The sequence below is a fragment of the Geospiza fortis genome, unplaced genomic scaffold (assembly GCF_000277835.1).
Source record: "Geospiza fortis unplaced genomic scaffold, GeoFor_1.0 scaffold12, whole genome shotgun sequence".
NCBI classification, from domain to species: domain Eukaryota; kingdom Metazoa; phylum Chordata; class Aves; order Passeriformes; family Thraupidae; genus Geospiza; species Geospiza fortis.
The window spans coordinates 5,733,910-5,755,761 of record NW_005054323.1 but is presented as its reverse complement, the minus strand read 5'-3'; the positions used below and the strand labels follow the sequence as shown (position 1 = coordinate 5,755,761).

The following is a 21,852-nucleotide window of genomic DNA, read 5'->3' as shown; positions in this document are numbered from 1 at the left end:
GTCACTCCAGCAGGACTGCAGCCACCATTTAATCAGACTGCTACCAACACCCTGACCAACAGGGTGTCAGGTTGTATTCTGACTCTGTTAGTATTGTTTTATATTACTGCATTTTTATTTTTGTGGTTTTTTATTTTTCCTAATAACTGTTATTACTACTCCCGTATCTTTGCCTGAGAGCCTCTTAATTTCAAAATCATAAAAATTCAGAAGGAGGGGGTTTACATTTTCCATTTCAAGAGAGGCTCCTGCCTTCCTTAGCAGATACCTGTCTTTTCAAACTAAGACACTTTTCTAACCAGGCAGCAATGTTTTGCCACAACTTAGCAGCCCAGATGGGTTTACCCCTAGGTTGCCAGTTATTCCGCTCCCATCACTGCCACCACCCCCATGGGGCCACCACCCATGAATCAGCACAGAGGCAGGAAAAAAAAAAAGCATTGGCCATTTCTCTCCTTCAGAAATGTCAACGGCCAATTGGATGGCTTTCATCTCTGCTTATTTACTCAATTCATGTTCTCCTCCAGCAACTTCTGTTACTTGTCATAGGGGACTCTATACAGCTGCTTTCCCACAAGCAGAAGGATTAATCAGTAAACAAGGCATATTGCTTCTCAGTTTCTGGGAATTTATTATATACTGGGGCCTCTTCAGCACAAGTCTGGTGACATTCCAAAAATCTTTGCCTTCTGGTCAGCCCACAATTAATTCCAAGTTTCCTGCATGACAAGGCTTTCCTATCCAAACTCTTTATGTGATCAATGCAACTCCTTTAGTCCCTTTGAGCATCCAACTCAACGCAGGTAACAGTGGTGCCAGAAGCTGTGTGTCAGTACCAATCATCCCTGAAAGGTGCCAGTATCTCCTTTTCAGTTAGAGTATAGTGGGCTTCAGATCCTCTGTATGCTCAGCTCCAAAAACCTGGAGGTCAGCCTCAAAACTTCCCTGGTGCTTTCTGCCAGAGGCTCCAGGTAGGTCCATTCTCTCCAGCTGCAATAAAAAGCCTTTTTTTTTTACATATGTTCAGACTGGCCCGTGTTCAGACTGGCCCAAGGGCTACAGCATGAACAATTTCCTACCTGATTTGTTCAATGGCTTGTTGCTGCTCAGAGGGCTATTTGAAATCATTCTTCTTCCAGGTCACTTGGTAGAGAGGGCTACAATCAGACTGCAAGCTGGAATGTGCATTCTACAAAATCCCACAACACCTAAAAAGTCAAGTGTCTTTTTCTTGCTAGTTGCTGGAGACATCAGTGTTATCTTAATAAAAACCACTGGGATCTGACAATGTCCATCTTGATTCCTAAAAGCTGGATCTCTGTGTAGGTCCCCTTACCTTATTCTGTTTCATGGCAAAACCAGCTTTTAAAAGGAATGGATTATTTGCTTCCTTTTCTCAAAAACTTCTGCTGTATTTTCTCATAAAATGGTATCACTAACACACTGCAGGTGTTCCAGAGCTTCACCTTGTTCCAGTCTTCATCAGTCTGTGGCAGATGATACAGCTGTGATTCCTTCTGACTGGCAGTCAATTCCAGGTACTGTGGACACAGCTCCAAACAAAAGCAAACTGTGGCCTGCACTCTGCTCTCAAAGGAACTAACAAAAACAAACAGCAGTATCAATTGTGGCACCACATTGCTTCCTTTGACTCCAGCTCGTATGGAAGTTCCAATATATCCAGTACACCAGGACTCAGAGGTGGTATAACTTCATTCAAGCCACAGTTTACTATCAGCCTCCACTCTCCACTGGACTTTCATACTGGCCATACAGGGCTGTTAAAGGTAAGCAGATCTTGCTGACCACTCCTTGGCTCTCTAGGTGACAAATTAGTTTATAAATGGGAATTACAGAGTCTACATTGTGAGACACTGCTTCTAGTGCACTGTTGTGGTGGCAACTGGCACCTGCTGTTCTTCAGCCCCAGAACAAAAGGGATGTCTGAAATTTCCTCAATCTACAGGGTAGTTATACCAAAGCCCATCAACAGCATTTCGAATCCTTCACATATCCTCTCCTGAGAGAGTCTATGCCAAGGATGAAGAGAGCCTCTGCTCCCGTCAAGATAGGGTACTCCTGCCACTCATGCCAGTCAGGCCAGTCTCAGCTTCCAATACAGTCAGCTCTTTGGATCCCTCTGTCATCCCAGAAATCCAAATGGATCCATCCCTATGCAGCTTGATGACATTAGGGTACATTGTGCACCAGTGTCTACTGAATCATTGTATTCCTGTGGGGCTCCTGTGCCAGGCCATCAAACCCACACAGTCCAGTGGTTTCAGTGGCATCACCACAGTCAGTGGGAGTGGAGCAGTCACAGTGTCTTTCAGGTGGATGGAGCAGCTGCAGGGCCTGTTGTCATCTCACCATCATATTTAGAGACCTTGTTTCTCTCCTGCAGGTACTAAGCAGTGTTGAACATCGTGACAGAACAACTTTTTTTCAATGTTTTACTAGTTTTTCTGGATTCTGCACTTGTTCAGGAGTAAAGGTGCAAGCGCACTAAAGGCGCTCACTGCCCTAGGTACTGGCCCATACAACCCCAAACACTCTGCCATTCTGAATTATCCAGCTTTTCAGCAGATCTCATGTTATTAGTCTGACCTTAAACAAGACCTGAACCATATGCAACAACATGCTGGCTCCGAGCAAAAAAACCCAGGCTGGTTTCAAGGGCAGTCAAAGGATATCCAAGAACCTTTAAAATCTTGACTACCAGCCTGGAAGACAAGTAAGGGAAAAAAAAGGAGGAGAAAAAGATATAGAAAGGTGTCTCCCTCATAGGCTGGTCTTCCGAGGAACCAAAAAAAACAAAGATGTGATCATTAATTGCTCCCAGTAGGTGACTCCCAAAGCACAAAGGTGCCTGCAGTCTTGAATACAGACACACCACGCTGGTGACCAGCGTCATTATCCTGTGATAAGCCCATTCCATAAAATACAACACACAGAACATGTACTGCAAGTAAGGAATTACTTCTGTAATACAGACAAAATACCACAAGTATGAGAGCAAATAAATCCATATTGAAACCAGCAACTATTAAACCAATAGAATGAATGTTTATAACAATTTTATTTTAACACACTCTAGTCAGATATCTCCTGATCTCAATCCTTTGCGCCCCACACTAGGCAACAAAAGAGACCCGTGTGGTTTAATCCCAGATGACAGCCAAGCCCCATGCAGCTGCTCACTCACTCTCACACTGGTGGGAAGGAATTGTAAGGGTAAAAGCTAGAAAATTTGTGGGTTGAGATAAAGGGAATTCAACTGGGAAAACAAAAGCTGTACAAACAAGCAAAGCAAAACAAGGAATCAACTCACTGCTTCCCATGGGCAGGCAGGTGTTCAGCCATCTCCAGGAAAGCAGGGCCCCATCACACATAAAATGGTGACATGGAAAGACAAATGCTGTCATTGTGAATGTCCTTTCCTTCTTCCTTCTTCCCCCCACTTTAGATACTGAGCATGATTGTCATATGGTCTGGAATATCCCTTTGGTCAGCTTGGGTCACCTGAACTGCAGAATCACATAGAATTAACTAGGTTGGAAAAGGCCTTTGAGATCAAGTCCTATCTATGACCAAAAACCACTGCGTCAGCTAGGCCACAGCACCAAACGCCACACCAAATCTTGACTCTTAAACACCTCCAAGGGTGGGGGTGACTCCACCACCTTCCTGGGCAGCCAATGCCAAGTCATTCTTTCTGTGAAGAAATTCCTCCTAATGTCCAACCTGGACCTCCCCTGGTGTAGCTTAAGACTGAGTCTTCTTGTCATGTCACTGGCTGCCTGTGAAAAGAGACGGATCCCCACCTGGCTACAGCCTCCTTTCAGGCAGTTGTAGAGAATGATAAGGTCACCCCCGAGCCTCCTCTTTTTCAGGCTAAACAATCCCAGCTCCTTCAGCCATGCCTGACAGCATTTGTGCTCCAGACCTTTCATCAACTCCACTGCCCTTCTCCTAACACACCAGCATCTCAACATCCTTCCTAAATTGAGGGCACCAGCACTGGACACAGCACTTGAGGTGTGGCCTCACCAGTGCCGAATACATGGAGACAATCCCTGCCCTGGCCCTGCTGGCCACACTATTGCTGGCACAGGCCAGGATGCCATTGGCCTTCTTGGCCCCCTGGGCACAGCTGGCTCATGTTCAGCTGCTGTCAGTCACTACCCTGAGGTCCATTTCTGCCTGGCCACTGTCCAGCCACTCTGCCCCCAGCCTGTAGTGATGCATGGGGCACTGGCTGTTGAGGCCAAAGTGCAGGACCTAGCGCTTGACCTTGTTAAACCTCATTTTGTTACTCCACCCATCGATTCAGCCTGTCCAGGTCCTCCTGCAGAGCCCTCCTACCCTCCCTACAGCTCATCAATACTTGCACTCAATTTGGTGGCATCTGTGAATTTACTGCAGACACACTTGATCTCCCCATCCAGACCTCCAATAAAGATATTTAATGGGACTGGGCCCAACACTGATCCCTGGGGGACACCACCAATGAGCAACCACCAGCTGGATGCAGCACCATTCCCCTCCACTCTCTGGGCCTGCCATCCAGCCAGTTCTGAACCCAGTGAAGGGTGCACCTGTCCAAGCCATGGGCTGCCAGCTTTTCCAGGAGAGTGCTGTGGGAGACAGTGTCAAAGGCCTTGCTGAAGTCCAAATAGACAACATCCACCAGTTGGTTCACCTGGTCATAAAAAGAAACCAGGTTGGTCAGGCAGGAGCTGCACCTCTGAAATACATGCTGGCTGTCCCTCTTATGTGCCCTCCCAACCTCCTATGCACTCCCAGCCTCCTCACCAATGCAGCATTACAGAAAGCGGAAAAGGCCCTGGCTGTGCGTAAGCCCTGCTCACCAGTTACAAAAGTATCCCTGTATTATCAATCCCATGTTCAGCACAAACCCAAAACACAGCCCCATACCAGCCACTGTGAAGAAAGTTAATGCTACCCCAGCCAAATGAAATAAAAAGGATCAGAAAAATATGCTATACTGAATGTTACACCAAGATAATAGCATTACATTACAAAGAGAATAAAATGCTACTGTATTACAGTCCTGACACTTTAGGGATTTTTTTCCCCAACACATAGCATTTTTTAGGTTTTCCTCTCACTGCTATTTCAAACTTCTTTTTGGAAAAAAGAGGAAATGTTGTGAATTCCAGCAATAGTTTGTGTACCTTGAGTTTGGTGCTAAACTAATGAAATTATTCTAATTCAGTGGGAATATACTGTCTGTAAGCAAGTTAATTATTAGCAACTTTAAGTAGGTTCTTCTAACAAACTATTTGGAACCATGCCAGAAACAAAGCATAAGAATACAACCTGAAAACCCCAGACATATTGGAATACTCACTTATTAGGACAACAGTCCTCAAGATGAACACAGAACAAGAACATTATTAATTTAAATCATCAAAACAGTTTACAACTTAAGTTCCTTTCTTTTTTTCCTCCTCTATAGAAAAAGGGACCATAACTACTAGCCTAAAAAAAGGAAAAGTCAGTGTGTTAGTATTTAAAAGTTATGTAAACACGAGTAATGAGTTAGGCAATGACATCCATCTCTCTACATCAGGGCTTAGTCTAAGAGTATTCCTGAAAAGCTATAATATAGCTGAAGTTAAACCTTAACTTGGTATATGTGGTTGTCTTTGTATTTGCAGAAGATTTAGTAAGCTTTTAACAACCACCCCAGCTGCAGTGATTTATCAACTCTTCTCTTAGAAGGGGTTTCAGGAGGTAGTAATGGCAGAACTGCAGAAAAAAATTTACCTGTAATCTACCAGTGCTTTCCACCTTTTATATTAAATATTTAGGGCTGAGTTCCACATCGCTTTATGAACATCAGCTAGACTCAAATGTTCAAGCAACACTTTACATGAATAGGGACTGAAGAATTTAGTTCTTAAACTTCTAAACATTTTGTTGGCTCTTTTTACAACACAGCCAAAATAATCAGCCTTATCTGATAAACAACATTGAATTGCCAGCAAATTGGTTTCGTTCAGCTGTTCTTATCACAGGTAGCTTCACTACAGTTACTGCATATGTTTGTAATGATTAGTTGGAATAAAGCAAAATTTTAAGTAATAAAGACCACAAAAAAGTGAAACTAACAATAACTGTTTTAAGATAATCATATTAAGATGCAAATCTGACACAAACTAAAGGAAAAATAAGGTCTTCTAAAAATGCAGGAAATATGGAGAAAATGCTATTTTGAGTACAAGTATCAAGAAAACAAGATGCATTACAATTAAGAGAAAATTTTCCCAGAACATAAATACTGTAGTAAACAAGTGACCCTTAACATTTAGAGGAGCTTAATCAGAAGGAAAGTATTTTAGAGGCATTTACTTTCATAAACTTAAATAAGTATCACCCCATGTGTGAACTACAGTATCGGCAGCAAGCAGCTACCATATGCAGTACTGTTCTTGAACAACATTTATGCAAGTGTCTGTTGGAGTGTTTACTGCCAAACTAACAATGACAAAAACAGCTTTAAAATGGATTGCTCTCAGTTGGTTCTTGTCTTCTGGAGGAAGATTGTTAAGTCAAATAGTCACAATACGCTGTCAAAATCTGATCCTGTCACTATACAGAATGTTTATATGCTTCCTGAAGTAGATCCTTCCCTTCGCAGCAATGAATTGGTTCAAGAAAACTCAATATGGAGCTGCTTATGTTTTACCATATCAAAAAGAGTAACTATTTTAAACAGCCACAACATAACTTCTTAACAGGAATTAACAGTTGATCCTCAGTAGAATCTATCCCATACTTCCATTTTATTGGCTAGAAGGCTCTGACTGTTTTTGTACACTGCTCTACTTCAACTTTACAGATCCCTTGTAATGTCCAAGAACAGTGGTAACTTGAAAGTTTTTTATTCTATCAAATACATTCTATCAAATATCTTTCCTCCACATACCAAGGGAACTATGTGCAGACCACACTATGCTTTTTCCACACACCTGACCCTGAGCTGTGTACTTCTATGCCTGCTTAGCATAAAATAAACTCAAATCCAGCCCTCCCATGTAGACCATCCAAGGGCCTGCCACAACGGCTGAAATGCCCCAGCCCTAGAGAGGCCAAAGCAGACAAGCAGAAACACCCCTCTCCTTTGCAGGCACATGTTAATGTCTTGAGTTCTATTGGTTTGTACAGTTGTTCCACCCCAGTTCAGTCCTCGTTCACCATATTTGTATATTCCCTAGAATGTTCTCCCCTCTCCTGATCCCCATTGGTCCCACTTTGCTGCAGTGTTCCATTCCTGTTACCCTACTGGTTCCCCTGGTTGGCTGTCCCTCCTCTGCACCACTTTCCCTTTTCCCACTGGTCCTTGACCCTCAGATCAACCCCCTTTTCCCCACATAAAACCCTGTGCCCCCCAGCCCAAGTTCATCTTTGTCCTTGGATGCTCTCCAAAGCAACACTCATCCTTTGGATCTCCAAACAAAGACCTGTTCTTCCCCTCTTTTGTCAGCCAGTGTAGCATGTGCGCTCTGGACCCCGAGTGCGCTGGTCACTCTCATAAGAGCCTGCTGAAGCACACCGCTTCACTCCCAGTCTCCTTGGAAGACTTCCTCCCAGCCAACATCAAAAGCTGGACTAAAATTACAGTATCAAAGGTCACAGTTTACAGGTCACAGAGATAATAAATCATCACTTCATGTTCACGTTTTGCATAACTTTACATTGCCAAAATGCACTTGATGTCCTCTTGCCTGGCTTTACTATAGCATAAATCCAAAACATTTGAAAAACTGTCACCACCATATTACTTATTTTTTTAAACTGAAATGACTCAGACATCTTGTATTACTGCAGCAGAAGTCTGTTCCTGGCATAATTCTTTTTGCTGTGTTTTAATTTAAAATGATGCTTCAGATTAGAAGCATGTCACTAGGACAAGAATACTAACATCCTTAATTCTGCAACATTTAAAAATCATACATTAAGAAAAAGGGAATTGTTAAGGAACAGGTTCTTTGTTGATTTCTGTCAGTCCTCAAACATTCAAACACCGGAAGTCCTGTCATAGTCTACTGTTACTTCAGTTTCAGTGATTGGGAAAGAGTCATCCTCCTTTACTGTGGCAGAGACACCTTCTTTCTGCCTAGCCCTGTAAAATACCATACAAACCCCATTTCTTTTATTTTATTTGACTATTTTATCTTCCACCAATGTGTCAATTCCTCTTGTGATTAACACCTTTCCTCTGTAAGGTTTCACATTCTTTCAATAAAGTTTAAGTAGAAAACACAAACTGTGTGTCTGTGGGTAATAGGAAACATCTCTATCATGTTTAAGGAAACACTAGTGAAGTATGGCTCTTAGTATCTATTTTTGCATCTTATCCCTCTCATGCATCACTTATATACCAGACAATAGTAATACTCCAGTTTTCTGTCTAATGCTGTACCAAAATTTAGATTCAATCCCTTCTTAAAGGACAGTATTAGATGCTATCACTTTTATTAGTCATTTGTACAGACAAAGTTGCAACACAAGTCGTCACGCAGAAGGTGAGAAACTTGTAGGAGTACTACCTTCCTATAACAGAGCAGTGGGTTGCACTACTGCTCATGGCAAAAGCCCACCAAGAGCATCATGAAATGAAGCAAAATAACTTGTTGCAAAGTCCTACTGAGATAGTCTGTTAGATCTACATTTTATGTTCTAGATTTTTCAGTGAAGGATGGTTGAAGGTAGTACAATCCACTGACACATACAGGAAATGTTCAAAAAAGCAAATGGAAATAGCTTTTTAGTTGTGTTGGATTTTCTTACACAAGGGATTACTCTTGTATCTCACAAGTGAGAGACTTCTGTATGATTTGGTTTTAAACAAATACAAGCAGAAATGCACAACCTTTAGGAACAACTCCTGTATCAAGTCTGAACCTAAGGAATTCTCATGAATGCGGATTATTCTGAGGAACAACTGACATATGCAAGAAACTCCACACACACCTCAATCCCACACTACGCTAGAGCTAGCACATGTCTTTCAGTATCTTGTTGGACAGGTACAGGACTCAGCCTCTGAAGGGCCATCAGGCAAACCTCATGAAGCTGAAATTTTCTTCTTTCGCCTACAGGCATGCCATGCATACCTTTCACCCAGAGAATAATTCAGAAATGCAGAATCAAATTGAGTAACCTGTCTCACAGCTGAACATTTCTTGCTGCAAAGATATTAAAGTGTATTGTGTCCTTGACATTAAAGGGATCACAATATTTTTAAGTGGCCAATCACATCCAGTTTATGAACAAAAAGGATTCTTAAACCTCTTGTGTTAGTTTAAAATAATTCTGGAGAAATATAAGATCACATGATCAATATTTTTTTAATGAAAACAGAAAAACTGTTGCAAACTTTTTTATCATTTAATCTAAAACTTAGTGTTCAACACCACTTATAAACACATAACAGAAAATGCCTAAATGCTGTAAGAAAAATGCCTTAAAGCACACCGCTAGGCATATGAAACTATTTGCAATGTATATAAAGCATTTCCTGTCCTAGGCTATTACCATTAATACAGAAAGTCTGAAAACTTCAGTGAACTGGTCAGTATATTAAACAGTAACTTATTTTACCCAGGTATTAAATCCACTAGTCATACCTCCACAGCAAATTCTGCATTCATGATGTATACACCCCTTCTTATGAGAAGCATGAATTTTAAGTAAATAAAATATTTATGGTAAGCACTGAAAAAAAAAATTCTTGCCAATGCAAGGCAGACTTTATTCCTTTGAAGGCTCACTGTCTTTGCTGTTCCAGAACTTCACCAATGCATGCGATATTCTGTGTGCTGAACATTCATTTAAAAAAACCCAACTGGCAGCGAAATTATGCAAAACTGTGCTAGCCAAATTTGCAAACAGGAAGAAATTACTTTAAAAGCTTGGTATAATAAAATGTACCCAACATCACGCAAATTTAAAAAGAAAGAAACAAACAAAAATAATAAAAAACCCCACCAGAAAACACACAACTGACAAAACACCCCCTAAACGGTCATTTAGTTTAAATTACATTAGGTTATGTAGCTTGGTATTCAGGCAAAACCATCAGGGTAACACACTTATTTTCACTTATTCCTCCCTTAGGACTTCCTTACACTGTATTTGAAATCTTATTCTATAGCAGAGAGAGACAAACAGCATTATTATTACCCAAGCCCTTCCTTGGTGCTACCTTCAATTTGAATTTTTGGAGACAACTATCCACCCACAGAGCTGGGTGGATATGCACAATGCAAAGACCATGGTAGAAAGCAATTCAGATTAGTGTTGTTGCACCTCCCTCCTCAACACTACCTGACTATGAGAGATAGCAGCATTTAGCCAGCTAGTTGTATCTTTATCAGTGAATTTTGGGCTCGTTGCCACAATACCAATGGACCTGCCCATACAATCCTTTGAATGATCAAGCCAACTCACCACTAGGGCATTTTTCCTTCCTTTAATAGCACTGGGGGGGTTGTTTCATTGCTTGGGGGTTTTGTTTATTGTTGGGTTAGGATTTTTTAAATAGTTTCTTCTACCTCACATTATAGTTGTGGCAGAAAAGATGATTCAGAGCAAAAAGAAACAGTAGCTAGGTGATATTACACATTTGTATACATAAAGAGAAAGAACGGAAAACTATTTTTCAAAACAAACAGCCGTGGAAAAAGAGCTGGAGCTCTCAGAAAAACAGTGAGAAGGGAAGAGGTAACTGAGGGAGAAAAAAGGAGATAGCTGCTCCTATTGAAAACCAACTATTATTAAAATAATATGCATCGAAATCAGCTGAGAATGACTTCACAGTTTTTATCTATACTTTAGCATTGTGAAAAAAAGGTGAGGCTGATAGCTTTTCATAGACTACTGGAATTTCAACAAGAGAGGATTTTAATTGATCCATTGCTATACATTAACAGGTATAATGTTACATGTAATGTAACAACAAGGCAAGGGCAAGGATGGCAGACACAGCTATGTCTCACAGACCAGAAGCTGGGCATAGGGAAAACCAGCTAGTATTTTAGGAAAAGGGTTTACCCTCTCTTTCTTTTTAGAACTAGAAGTCTCAGTCTTAGCTCTTCTAAACTAAACAGATTTACCTACAAGTGACAACGTTGTATTTTAGGAATTTTAGCTGCTCACAGCAACAGTAATGCATTTGTTATGCATTACAGGAGTATTGCAGTGGGGGCGATGATTTTTAGCATTGTAGGAGGTTGAGGTTGTATAGGTGATCAGAGCCATGGGTTTGGGTTGAGGCTATTAGTAGGACCAGCCCTGTGCCTTCTTTGCAGCTGGAGAATGTTAGTATGAGGATGGGTAGGATGGTAGAGGCTGATGATTGTACTTGGATAGGTCGTATGGCTAGGGCAATGTACATGGACAGTATTATGCTTTCCAAACGTAGTAGGGCTGAGATTAGTAATGCTGTCTTACAAATGAAATGCATTAAAAGACCACCAAACAAACAAAACCTTTCTATAAAAAAAAATTCCTTCTTAGAAGTCTCATCTGATCATGAAATTTAAATGTCAGATCACCATGTGTCAGGAGACGAATGTTTATTTGCTTTACATTCTGCATGTAAGTTTTGTTTGCAATCTCCACCTTAAGAGGGCATGCATTGGACCGCCTTCCAGTCAGAAAGCAGCCCAGCACCCACAGCGCTGCCTCATGGGAATCTAACAATTGACTACAAGAAAGCGATCAAGAGGTTCAGCTTCCAAATATTTCAGTGACTGAGGGGGTGAGGACAGATGATGAGACAAGGAACTTTCCTGGTCGTCTGTCTTATTAAAAACATGGATTTTGCTTATCTACATATCTCTACCAATGCAGCATCTGAACATCACAAGAAAATACTGATTGGTGTATATCCTCACATACTACTCTACAGGGGCAACAAAGCAACAGAATAAGCAGGAAGGAAGAAAATCTAGGCAAAATTGACCATCTGCTTGAATCTCAGGTGCCACAGGATATATTGCCAAGACGAAGCTCATCTTGCTGGCTCACCATCAACCCACCACTGCCAACAGTCTTCTACTCTGAAAATAACACAGGCTACATTTCAAGCCACTTTTGTATCTTATTTGTATCTTTAAAAAGAAACATGAGCATAGCCAAATGTTCCAGTTTTTGACTGATCATTATCCAGATTCAATAAGCCAATAATCAATTTACTTCAAGTCAGGTGTTTTTTTATCATCTGAGAAGCATCAGCAGCTTTATATGACAACAAGTTCTTAAGTTCAACAGCAGATTGCATTGCACATGGACAGAAAGAGAGACCCAAATTTGCAATAAGGACTCACCCATATTGTGAAAGCAAGATACGCCAACTCCTTAGGTTACTATTTACCCACCTGAATAGGGATAGACAGTTTATCTGATCACTAAAATGATTAAAAATAATCATATTTAAGTCTTATCAAGCCACTCCAGCATGAATTTGACCCTAAATATATGTAAGCTTAAAAACTGCCAAGAAAACAAAAAAAAACCAGATCACAGGCATTTAGAATTGACCACAGTCTGCCTGAGAAAGCAGAAAAATCAAGTGTCAGTATTGGTTTGCAGGTAGAAGAAAAATCCGATTTACTATTTCTATTCTAAATTTCTATTCTGTTCCACACTAATGGGAATACACAGCAGTATAAAAGATTGTCAGATTTATTGAATGGGACTCAGTGGTTAGCTAGTATTTTTAGATGCAAGTTTTAACATGAGATCTTTGCAGGTAAACTGAGAATTTACTGTATTTGCATACTCCTTATCAGACTAATAGTTTGTATCAAATAATCAAGCTGAAGTCAATGCATGCAATATGGTGTACAAAAATGATCACCTGAATATGGCACAGAGCGATACTGCCAAAACTTAATATATAGCGTGTAGACACAGACAAGTAGATGTCCACCATAAAAAAAAAATACATAATTTTGATCTGTTCAACATTTCTGCTAGAAAATAGGTCCAAATATGGCAGGCATACTGACAAGAAAATAGGTTGAGAAGGAACCTCCTTGGAGAGCTAGCATATATGAATAATAATGACAGCTCACTAGCAGTTTTACATTAAATGAATAAAAATTTCACTTATCTTGCTATGGGGAAAAAAAATCATGCTGCAAGTAGGACACCAGATGAGGCCAGATGTTTATGGGACTAACACTGCGTCACACAAATACTGGCCTAGATCCAAAGAGACAATTAGGACATCACGATCCTAGCAAGACACTCTTCTAAACTTCAAACCAATTTACTTGTATTTATTACATTGTGAACTTACAGCCTATGCTGGAGATATTCTGAACTAAACTGTCTAAAAGCACACAGCATTATACTTAACACACAATACTTTGAAAGCACTGCATTGCATCCCATGAAATAAATTATTTATGTTTAAGTAAAAAATTATATAACCTCAAATGGTTAAATGAGCACAGCTACCAAGAGCTGAACACACAGTTTATAAATGGAAAAAGTAGCTTTAAGTCTGATACTGTCCTTAAATTACCACATTTTAAAGAATGGCATCTCAAAATACACACCTTGCAGTGTTCTACAACCTACAGTATCTGAGCTGATTAAGCACTGACATCAGCAGAGAAGCTTCTGCTCTCTAAAAGCATTGTTCACCACTGCAAAGTGCAGAGGAGAAACAATTATTTCATAATCCTATTGAAGATATAGTTTTCCCTTTATCTTCAAGGAAATCTATATAAAAATAACAATGTTGTATTTTGACATACATTCTAAAGCAAATTTTCACAGACAAAATCCCATAAATCTTACTACCACATTCATGATTTCAAGAACTATTAGGCAGAGATAATATACTTACAGGATTAATTCAGTTAACTTCAGGTATGTAAATATAGTCCTTGTGTAAAAATAAGTGCTGCTTCTTTCACTCTTTTCCACCGTGCGCACACACACACACACCAAAAAAAAAAAAAGGCAAAAAGACAAAGAAAAGCATAAAGAGAAAAGTGATTCTGTTTTATTTCTCAATATCCATGAGGTTTCATTAATGAGTTATCAAGCAAAAAGAATAAAAGTTTCCATGCCAGCAGCTGACAACAGAGGCACTCTCCACAGTCGAATTCAAAAGAAATGTCAGTGAAAGTGGCAGCAGCTACAGTCAATGCTGGAAGCTGATGCCTCTGCAGGAAGAGGATGCTGGGAGATTCTACCAATCTGTGCTGCAGCCTAATTCTAATCCATCTCTCCTAACTGCAAAATGGAGACATGAGGAACGCAGAGTAATTTATATTTAAAGACAAAAAAGGAGTCACCTTTGTATTTGCTGAATGCAAAAAAAAAAAAAAAAAAGACACAATTAAAGTCAGACAGAAAAGGAAAAGTATGCTAATGAAACTGCAGTAAAGTATGTTAAAGCAACTGCAGGAAAACTAGATCAAATATATGAGAGTTCATAGCAAGAAACACTGAAGAAAAATAACTGGCTCATGCTTGATTTTCTTTATTTAACAGTACTCAAACATCCCTTTTTTTTTAATTAACCCTTCAACATTCTTTCCCCCAGAAATCCAAATTTTTAGCTGGAGTTCTATGACCAAAACAAATCACTAACACAGAGAGCTGTTAAAAACAATTCTCTTCATGAATATCAGCTGCCACAGAAGAAAGTAGGAGTCAAAAGCAAAATGGCTACAACACGGATAGTTTTATCCCCCTTGGTCTAGTCTCTCTAGATGAGATATGATGAAAGTTCAGTACATGGGAGCTAAGCAGCAGAAAATTAAACAATGTCCTCCACTATTACCTTCAAAAGGTATTCTTTAAAGCTGTATCAACTGAACTAATAGTACCTAGTTCTAGCTATGCTTACTGTTATTTACTCACAAAAATGAGTAAAATGGAAACTGCAGGTTTGCATTTACTTATTTCAGGTACATGCGAAATAGGTATCAGCAGTAATACTTCAAACCCAATTTATTTAAACAATGTACTTTTGTTAAAACATTCTTATTTGTAACATACTAGGAAAGAATTGCACAGTATTTTCTACAACGCCTGTGGGAACCAAGAGCACCTATGATCAGGTGGAAAAGGTTTCATAAATTTTGTAAACCTTTCAAAGAGATGAAATTGACACCTGTAATTTATGGACAACAGCCCCTTTAAAATCAGGACATTCTACCTTTTCCATAAAACTTGACCCAGTGGTGTTAAAGACCAAGGAATTGACAGATACATATCAAAGTTCTCCACCATGTCATTTGAAGCAGTACTTATGCATATTGTCAGTTAATATACTAACAATATTAGGGGCAGGGAAAGTAAAAGTGCTAAGATTTCTGTGACCTTGTCTACACATGAAGAACAGACAAGTTTGAATCGAGGCTGCCCAGTTACAAAGAAGTCAACTCAATTTCCCCACAAAACATACAGTGTTCTGTTTTTAACAGGATAAGTTGCAAACTCCATATGTGACGGCTCAGAAACTACTTTCTAGAAAAAGCTGAGTGAGTCAGGAGAACATTTCCACAAAGCTGACTAAAAGAAGCTTTCTGTCTGCAAATACCAGCCCATGCTCAAACATTTTCCCCTGAACTTAGAGGCAATTGAACTTATACACATACACTAAACCTTCCACACAGATTGATTCCCAAAACACTCTGTGACAGCATTTAATCATTCGGGAAGGGGATGGGAAGGAAGGGGTGGACATGACATAACCAAATCAAACACCAAAGCAACACTATAAAAAAACAGGACATTTTTTTGTTTGTTTGATTGCTTGAAATAAACAAGCAAGCAAATCTGGGTTTCAGACTGTTTTCCTTAAAAACAATCCTGCTTCTCAACAAATTCTGCCTAATTTATTATTTTTCTTCATTGATGAGTTAAAATTCATCTTTCCATTTTCTTGTCTAAAGCAATTACATCTTATTGGTTGCACCACAAATCCAAAAGTGTACATCACTTTCCAAGTCTCAGAAGTTTATCAGAGAAGGCAATTCCTGAGCTGCAGGGCTACAAATAGTGTTATGCAGTCTTTATTAAAGCACAGAACAAACATTACTTTCCTGAAAGACCTTTAAAGAAAGAAAACAGAGATATCATCATGTATTCCAGCATAATATCAAGATTCCAACACAACACTTAAATAAATTCCAGAAGTCTCCAGAAAGTTCCACTCTAAAAATGATGTGAATTTAAAGCCACAACGTTAATTGATTTGTAATGAAAGAACAAGCCACAGAACAGCAAAGAAATATTTACTCTCAAGTAAGACAGATTTCTTTTGGTGAACGTGAAAAAATAGAAAAACATGCTGTAGTATCTTTTTGTGCACCACCTTTTCAGCAAAGGCTTGCAAAAATAACAGGGTGTGGAAAACATACAGAGTTTTGGGCACTTCTGTGGTTTTTTTTACTTTGGGTTTTTGTCTACCTCCTCTCCTCAGTTTCTAAGGAGCTACAAACACAAGTGGAAACACACATTTCAAAGTGAACAGAAGATCCCAATACAAATAGCACAGTGTGGCCTGACATCTTCTACTGAAATACAAGCACAAAGAAATCTTAAAGCACAGGAAAAAGGTGTAGTGGGAATAAACAGGTGTTTACACATGAAAATGTGTAACCATGAAAATGTATAACCAATGGAAACCTCTCCTAGTTTAAAAATCTATAATCTTAGAACTGTTTGGGGCGAGGAAAGATTAGAGAGATACGGCTGCTGTATCATTACTGCTCTTTCAAATCTTGAAACTCACAATATAAAGTAGCTAGTGGGTCATATTTTTATATTTATGCAGCTATGAAAATATCTTCTAGACACAAAAACTGCCTTTACTCGAACTTTTTGCTAGTAACCTTGAGGGTCAAACATAAGAAAATAAAATTTTGATGACTTAAATTATCACAGCTGCATCTCACCATCTCAAGAAAATGCCAAAATGTGAATTTAAACTTATGAAGAGACAGGAACTGTCCCTAAAAGTTGTTGGCTCGCTGAATTAAAATTTGAATTTTGAGCCATTTCCTTAACTGTTCAATTTCATTCACTGACAAAACACGCACATGTGCAGGTATAACTGAAATCTTAACTACACATCTAAGATTACAAGGATAACCTGCTCTAACTTCCTTAAACACTTCTGGCCCTTAATCTATCACCCCAGTAATACCACACAGAGCTGCTTTGGCAGGATCAAGGATTAACAGTACACAGCTTCAGTTAGGCAAAGAAAATGCAAAACAGAATCAACAATGTCTGTCTCATTTTGCTGAAATTGATAAAGACAAAAAATCCCAGGAGTTCCATTCTTGATCAAAAATCATCTGTCTGCTTTGCTTGCAGAATGCAAGCTCCCACTCTTCCAATACTTAATGTTTTAAACATATTTAAATGAGATCTCACTATCTTTCCACTGATGACATGACACAGGGTCTGGTGTCTGAAATTTCTAGAAAAATAGCCAACATGAAGACTTCCTCTGCATATGAGCTGCTTGAAGTCATCAGGCAGATTACTGTGTTTCTTCCCAAAAACTACGACAGAGCACCTTCATACAGAGCATCTCCATAACCACACAGCTATCATAATAGAGCAGTTGCTCTAAATGCTGCAATTCATTTACATAAGCCTCTGATATTGGTTTAGCAAACAAAGGCACTATCTGTGCCTTTATCTCAAAGAGAAAGCCTGCATGGCAGTCTAAGGCAGATTGAATGGACAAACACAACTTGATGCTACCTATTCCTTTCACATGACATTTGACAGATGACATTTTAAGTAAAAGTCAGTAAAATGAGATGGCAGAAATACAAACAGAATTAATATTTCATACATGTTCTAAACAAATTGAGAACTTCAGAAGATAAAATATATACAGAAATCAAAATAGCAGTGGCAAGGTCAGTACATGCTAAGCACAATACAGTGATGGTTAAAAACTGTTGAGAACTCAAACCATTTTCAATCTAGCTGTAAAGCCAAAGACAATATAATTTAGAAAATTACACTTTGACAACAGAAAACATGAATATCTGCAAAGATATTCAAAGAGATTTTCAGAATTGTCTACAAAGAGATTTTCAGAATTATTTGAGTAAAAATTAGGGTAGCAGAAATATTTTGAAAAAAATCAAAGAAGTAGAGAATTATCTTGTTTAGTGAGACTGAAATTAAAGTTGTAGTTTTTCCACAGTTAGATTTAGGTATTGATGAGGCATTTTTACCAAGCATTAAATAAAAGAATAAACCACAAACAAATCTGCTCCATCTATGTATGTATATCTATGTTTTTGTATCTGTAGATGCTTGGCAAGCACTAGGTAACTCAGACAAACACACCCACCCAGCCCAAAACTTGGAAGCAGACCCTCCAGTGCAAAAATGGTAAAAAACAGCCTACCACCACAAAACTTCTAGTCAGAGGCTTCAGCTTCCACAACAGAAATCACAGTTTGTCTCTAGTTATTCAGCTCCTTCTACAACAGAATATGCCAATCAAACTAGCTCTGAGTTAACACAAACAGATAATGGTGAATTTACTTTGACATACATTCCACCTATTATCTTTGGAAGGTTGAAGATGGTCTATGAAGTGTTACTATCAAACCAGTACTTCGAAAACTCAGTTACTTTTGTTGGCAGAGAAGATATTAAATGCTAGTGGTTGCTTTAAGTAAAATAGCAGAGTGACCTACTGTAATAGTCTTTCTTCACCTTTAGTACCAGAAAACAAAATTCACAGTAAATAACTCTGTTTAAAGGTTTCTTCATGCCTCTACAAAGCAAGCATTTTGTGATCATTACATGTTTTGGAGTTGCTGTTTATATCTACAGTAACTGCCACGAGTAGAAGATGACAAAAGAATCTAGACAGACAATCTAATACTTTTAAACCACTGGAGCAAAGACTGATTTTCTCCTGGGCCTGTCCTCAGACATGACAGCCAGCACATGGGATTTAAGGAAGGATTTTACTATACTAAGGTAACTTACTGCCCTTTCAACATCTAACCTGCACAATCTGGTATCTGTCGGTAAACAATAATATTAAAAGAACAAAGCCAGTTGAAGTCAAGTTGGATTAGCAAAACCATTCACTAACATCTACTGGTGCAAAATACAGAGCCATGTTATACATATTTTACACTAAGAATTGCAGAGTGGGGTGTGAAATACGTGAAGATCTGGTTGTTACACATTCTTTCCCAATTCTCTAAATCACCATGATGATCTGACAGAATCTGAACCAAAACTGATCTCTAAAGTAAATATGAGCCTTTGTTGACCCAACTCCCTATAAAAAAAGGTCCATTTTAGTCAAATTCAATAAGATATAACTAACTGCAACAAAGCACTCAAACCAATGCCAGGCATCTCATCACAGACCTCTAACAATGCCACTTTCCTATCCAAAATAAGGGAGAATGAAACGCTGACACAGAAAAATTATGAATGTGAATATTAACAGCAAAATCAGAAAAACAGACACAGCTTCCCAGAAGCTTAAACCTTGAGCCATTCATTGCGTCAATATAGTAATGAAAAAACTACAATTAATTCTCTGTTCATAGATAGAGAAAACTCAGGAACAACCAGTATGGCATTAGATTTACAAAGGGCTTTCCCTCAGGCAAACTACTAGCATCATTTGAAAACTACAATCAAAGCATTTCAAGAAAGATAAGATGGAAGACTTTCAGAAAACTTTCCAAGATATTTTTTTCAGTTTCTTAGGCATGTTTTTTTTTTAAATAGCCATATCTTTGAAAGAATTTGAGAAAGGGGAGTCTAATCCAGTGAAGAATCCTGCCCAGATACAAAAGAATATACACATCCACTATGTTCAATGTGATGTTAAGTAACAACACAGTTTTTTGTCCCATTAATATTCTCTCTATCATCTTTCATTGACTCGTCTATACAATGCTTATTGCAGATGGAAGCAATACCAGCCAGAATAAACTGACACCTAACTTCTGTTATAAAAAGTGTACCTGTAAGACAGCCATGAACTGTCTCTCTTCTAAAACAGACACTCAGGAAGAACAAATCAAAGCTCTGCATGCCAAAAATAAACAACCATGCCCAGCTCAGACATCAACAGAAAAGAACAAAACCACTTTCTCGTGAAACAAATGAACATTGGATAAATATTCTCATATAGTGTTTCAAAGTTACTCTTGTCCCTGTCCCAGGGGAAAACAGCAGCTGAAGAGGTAAGTTACCCAATCATGGACAAACTGCAAGGCAGTCAAGGAAGAATAAGTAATCTTTAATATGAAGAATTCCCAACTTGAACATATCAGGTTCTTGTTTCTTTCTGAGTGTCAAGAAACAATGCTTAATTTTTCTCAGTTCTACACAGATCAGACCTTACTATTCTAGGTAAGATACAAACAGAGGGTCTGGCAATATGTAAAATACAATTTTCCAAGACCATGGATGCTTTGGCCATGAAGTTCAGTCCAAACCTACTGCTGGGTCTAGAAGTGTTTTAGTGATCTGAGGTTATCAGCAGAAGTCACTTCCTCATGTGTTTCATGGCATAAAAATGCAATAAAATCCTGGAGAAAAACTAAAACCACTTAGAAACAGCATAATGTGTTTTCATCACAGACAGGTGTTGCTTTGGCATGAGATCTCACACCAGAGAAATTACTATCTCACTTCATTAGGGGAAAACATCTGTGCAGCAGTATAAGACAGAACAACTTCCATTTTGAAAATCTTGCTTAGATGGTCTTGCATAACATATGATCCAAAATTTTCCCAATAATGTTAAGTGACTATACTTTTTCACCATGCAAAAATGTCTAAAGCTGTCAGTATGTAACTCAGTTACTAGATTTCTGGTTTAATTCCTTACAATTTTCACATTTGTTGACAAATATTTCATCATATATATCAACCTAATCGTACTTATGTTTCTCAACTCTTGACAACTTTAACTGTTCTGAAAAATGTGAATGCAGTCAGTGCATATAAAATTGTATTTCCCTAAAATGGTGTGCACACAGTATACTATTTCTGTATAAGGAGCTTCAACAAACACACATTAAAAAAAATTCTACTTACACGGGGATGTTTTCATAGGCATCTTCAAAGTTTTCCTGCAGAAGAAAAAAAGAAGTTTCAATCTAACGTGGATATGTTTTGTAGCACAGCAGAAATTTACCATTACCAGATAGCACTTCTACAACAGACAGTAATCACTGGAATAGTCACAGTCTACTGACTGTTTGCTAAGCTTTCACTGCAAATCATTATAGAGAGATATTTCCTATGGGCCTACTACATCAGACCAGAGCTGAATTAAACCAAAGATGTTTTCCTTTTTAGATTCTAAGCTTCCTCCATGTAAATCACAGAAGGCAATACAGGCTTATGCCTCAGGAGTCTGTGCAGCACACATCAGGATGCACTAGCTGAACAGTATAATCTACACACGAAACAAAAGGTGCATATACCTGATATGCAGGTTGGCCAGAGTACGTACAAGAGGTCTGGAATGCATGACAGATAGCATGCACATACAGCCAGCTCCCACATTAAAAGCTGTTATGTGAACAGCTTAGTCCAGAAACCTAGAAGTTGTTTCTTTGCACCTAGATTCAAAGCTCTTTCAACCTAGATTCAAATTTCAAATTGAAATAAAGGAAGAAATGCACAAATGTAAAATGAGCAGAACAGCTTAGCTCGAAGATCATTTATTTCTGTATCCAGTTTCCAGAATTGGGCTCTAGAAGTGTGCAGCAAGAACGAATGGGCTACAGCGCTCCCTCACAAATCCCTCTCCACCTCACACTTTCC

At 38.8% G+C, this 21,852-nt stretch overlaps 1 protein-coding gene across 1 annotated transcript in view; it reads right to left on the bottom strand.

Annotated features, from left to right (window-relative positions):
• Positions 1-21,148, bottom strand: part of TTC39B (tetratricopeptide repeat domain 39B) — a 50,608-nt gene extending 29,460 nt beyond the window's left edge. Inside the window, exon 1 of the mRNA XM_005420868.2 lies at positions 21,118-21,148. The gene's annotated coding sequence lies outside the window, so the exon portion shown is untranslated. The remainder of the gene's footprint in view (positions 1-21,117) is intronic.
• Between the last annotated feature and the right edge of the window lie 704 nt (positions 21,149-21,852).